The sequence below is a fragment of the Anastrepha ludens genome, chromosome 3 (genome assembly GCF_028408465.1).
Source record: "Anastrepha ludens isolate Willacy chromosome 3, idAnaLude1.1, whole genome shotgun sequence".
Lineage (NCBI taxonomy): Eukaryota > Metazoa > Arthropoda > Insecta > Diptera > Tephritidae > Anastrepha > Anastrepha ludens.
In genome coordinates this window covers 15,915,905-15,920,613 of record NC_071499.1, presented here as the reverse complement: position 1 = coordinate 15,920,613, position 4,709 = coordinate 15,915,905, and positions in this window count along the sequence as shown.

The following is a 4,709-nucleotide window of genomic DNA, read 5'->3' as shown; positions in this document are numbered from 1 at the left end:
GATTTCACTCATAGAAGGCTTCAGTTGAAGCAGACATAGGTTTGCAGACATAGTACAAACACATTTTGTTATTTGATAGTTGGCAATTCAGCTTTCAATCAATTAAAAAATTTTTTTGATCGGTTGCGTTTTCGGTTTTCGTTTGGCGTTCGTTGAAAAATGGAAAATCAAAACGAATATTTTCGTCATATTTTGCTTTTTTATTTCCGCAAAGGGAAAACCGCATCGCAAGCACATAAAAAGTTATGTGCAGTTTATGGTGATGAAGTTTTAAAAGAACGGCAGTGTCAAGATTGGTTTGCCAAATTTCGTTCTGGTGATTTTTCACTCAAAGATGAAAAACGCTCTGGTCGTCCAGTTGAAGTTGATGACGCCCTAATGAAAGGAATAATCGAATCGGATCGTCACAGTACAACACGTGAGATTGCAGAGAAGCTTCATGTATCACATACACGAATTGACAATCACTTAAAAAAACTTGGCTTTGTTAAAAAACTCAATACATGGGTTCCTCACGTACTGAAAGAAACGCATTTAACGCAACGCATTAACAGCTGCGATTTGCTAAAGAAACGTAATGAAGATGACCCATTCTTAAAACGAGTGATAACTGGCGATGAAAATCGGATTGTTTACAACAATATCAAGCGGAAAAGATCGTGGAGCAGGCCAGGTGAACCAACTCAAACAACATCAAAAGCTGATATTCATCAGAAGGCGGTTTTGTTATCAGTTTGGTGGGATTACAAAGAAATTGTCTACTTTGAACTCTTACTACCCAACCTAACGATCAATTCTGATGCCTACATTGAACCACTAACGAAATTAAACAATGCAGTTGAAGAAAAGCGGCCCGAATTGACAAATCGGATAGGTATTGAATTCCATCATGACAATGCAAGGCCACACACATCCTTGGCCACTCGGCAAAAATTATTGCAGCTTGGTTCGGATATTTTGCCACATTCACATATAGTCCCAACCTTGCACCATCTGATTTCTTTTTGTTTCGATCATTAACAAACTCATTAAATGGTAAGAATTTCAATAATGTCGAATGGTGATGTCAAATCGTACCTGATTCAGTTTTTGCTAATAAAAACCAAGAAGTCGTATGAACTTGAGATTATGATGCTGCCTGAAAGATGGCAAAAGGTCATTGATCAAAAGGGGCAATACATTACAGAATAAAGTTATTTAGTTCCATGAAAAAATTGTCTTTGATTTTCTACTTAGTTGCCAACCCAATAAAATGTAGATCAACCGATTTTATCGCCGTCCTCTTTGTTTCATTTTATTAAGGGCGACATTGGCTTTTATATTACATTTTTTAGAAATGATTGAAATGATTTTCCGTTCCTACTAGGCTTTGATATAATATACATGGTGGCACAAAATTAATCACCCTATTAAACATTTTTAATCTTTGCAAATGGCGTCGTACGCCAATTAGTAGTATGTATATATATATGTACAAAAAGACAAGCGGTGGAGCGCTCAAATGTCACTCAAACTCATTTTGTTTATTTGGTAAAAAAGTTATTTAAATACTAAATTGGATGATTAATTTTGCGTCACCCGTGTATCCGTTACATATGAAAAATTCAGAACAGATTACGTCTGCAACACTTCTACTGCTCATTCTTTTCGTGATTTTAGGAGATCTCAAATTCTATTGAACTTGATTTTACATCATCTAAACCACGCTTTTACGCTGAATTAAATGTGTTTTGCAATCTAACTTAACTTAGCCTAACGTAACTTAGCTTAGCTTTTTTTTCTGGAGAGTGATGTAGGGTTCAAAATGTCTTCGCATTTACAGCGGCAGTCGTCTACTGCGTCGTGTGGTGTGGCCACTAAAATGATCCCTCCTCTCCTTCTGGGAAGACACCCTTCCCGGAACTGCTTTCTATATTACTTCGGTAAGGCCCAGAACGGCATCCATAAAGGACCAATTATATTCACCCACGTCTGGGTCCACCATATTTGTAGCCAGCTTTCATGCTGTAGGCTCGCCTTCTTGTGTCTCTATCTGTGTGACTTCTCTTTGTCGCACTGTGTCGAGGTCAATCTTTTTTTTTCGTAATACGTTCTCGATGTATTTCTTTACCGCGTTCCAGTTGTCCCCGCGTTCGAGCATTTTGCTGAGTATGTATTTCGGTGCGATGTCGCCAATCTGCTCCCTCAGAGCATTTCTTTCCGCGAGCCATCTGTCGCAACTAAAAAACGTGTGTTCAGCGTCTCATGTGAATGTCATTATCAGTACAAGGACCTTACTGATATGATAGGAATATCAGAAGGATCTGTGAAAACCATTTTGAAAGACCATTTGGGCCTACGAAAAGTCAAATCTCGTTTGGTACCGAAAACTCTCAATTTCTTGGAAAAAAGTCGTCGCGTTGTTGTGTGTGAAACAATGCTTTCAGACTATCAGGACAAGCTCAAATGCATCATTACGGGAGATGAGACTTGGATTTATGCTTACGACCCTGAAACAACCGACCAATCAAGCGAATATCGTGCTAACGGCGAGGCCAGACCGAAAAGAGCACGTCAAAGTTGTTCAAAAATAAAGGTCATGATGACAGTTATTTCCGATTTTCGTGGTGTGGTGCACTATGAATTCCTTCCACCTGGCCAAACTGTTGATAAGGAATATTATTTGAGTGTTATGCGTCGTTTCCGTTAAGCAATTCGTCTAAAAAGACCAGAATTATGGGCCAACAACTCTTGGTTTTTGCATCACGATAATGCACCGTCTCACACTGCATTCGTTCTTCGTGACCATTTCGCCAAAAATTCCACGCATATCGTTCCGCAACCACCGTATTCGCCTGATTTGGCTCCGTGTGATTTCTGGCTATTCCCAAAACTCAAGAGACCACTCCGGGGAACGCGTTTCGAGTCGATTGAGGAGATAAAAGCTGAATCGAAGAAGGTGCTGATGGCTATACCGGAAATGGACTATTTGGCATGTTTCGTGGATTGGAAAAATCGTTGGCATAAGTGTATTTCATCGAGAGGGGATTATTTTGAAGGGGATGAAATTGATTTACAAGAATAAATAAAGATTTTTCATTTTACAACCAAATTCACCTTACTTTTTGCACTTGGAATTGGTTACCTTGCAGTATAGGTATCTCCAGAAGTATCTGTGGCTCGAGAGGAACAAAGTTAAGAATTAATTCGCTTTCCCGAAGATCCTTTGGACCCATTTGTCAATTGATGAAATAAATTTCGCCGTCCATCTGCCACCCGGTTCAGTGTCCCATCGGCCTTGCCACCGCAGCATGGTTTGGCATCTCAGTTCTGGGAAGCTAGTGATGACGTGTTTCTTCTTGGAGTCCCGCACATCCATTTGTTCCCGGGCCATGAGGTCGTTGGGTATCTGCCCGTTGATCACAAAAATTGCAGCGAATAAGGCAGTGCAGTAGGCTGAGGAAACTCTGAGTGCCGCTGTTCGTTGCGCAGCCTCCAGTGCTTTGCGTTTGGCTTTGCACAATTCCCCATACTTCGCTGCCGTACAGAAGAATTGAGCTTGCGGCCGCCATAATTAGCTTTCTTTTGCTATGTGCTGGTTGGCACATCGGTGTTTGTCATTAATCTATTTAGCATACCCGTGACCTTTGCTGCTTTGGTAGCCGCATTCCGTATCTGGGCCCAGAAAGTAAGCATGCAGTCAGGTTGAATACCTAAGTATTTTACTACTAGTTAACTTAACTTTATTAATTATCTATTGATGTCAGAAGAAAAACTTATCCCTGTAATTCTGAGCTTATAATCTATAAAAAATGCTGTGTATTTCTAGATTATTATTCGAGTAAATTAATAAATAAATTTTGTTCCTTAAAAGCGCTTGCCACCCGGTAGGCTGCTCATAAAATAACTACTCAACCTTTATTTGTAGGTCAACATTAGGGTCAACGAAAATTGCAGTAGAAGTGCGAAGCTCGTTTTTATACCATTTCCTCCATTTCTTTACTCAAAAATTACTAAATTTTCATATTTTGTGTATTTGAGCGCGACCATTGACTTTTTGTGGCAAATTTTTGATAACAACCTAATGATTCATACCAAGAGTGACTTGTGTATCAAGTTTTGTACTGATATCCAAGAGCATGTAGACATTTATGTATGTAGAACTGTACTAAAGTTAGGTATATATGTAAGTATTGCTAAGAAGAAAGTGCTTGCATTTTTTTGAAATATTTTTTTTTAAATGGTTTGTGTTGTTGTTGTGGAGCTGAGAAGCCCACACTTGGTGCTTTTATGACGCAAATGTCGGCTTTTGGAATTCCGCGAACGAAAAACCAAAGCTTATCAGTAGTAAGCGCTTACGTACTCGACACGTTATGTACGTATGTATGTATATATGCAACCACACATGCCTACATATGCATATGAAAATATTTGTTTTTAACGACTTAAGTTAGAATTAAAATTTGTTGTTTTAATTACTAAAAAAAATGCCTCGCACATGAATCAGATATTAAGAGCTGAACCTGGTTAAGCAGAATTTTTAAAATATTTATTACAACAGTTTATCGCCAGCTACCCGTGAATAAGGTCGAAAATAAGACATCATTTTATTAACTTTTACAATCATTTTATAAATTATAATAATTTTATTAATTTTCAAAATAAAATCAATTAGCAAGTTTTGTAAAATGTCTGCACATCGGCAACTCGTGCAATTATTGACTATAGTT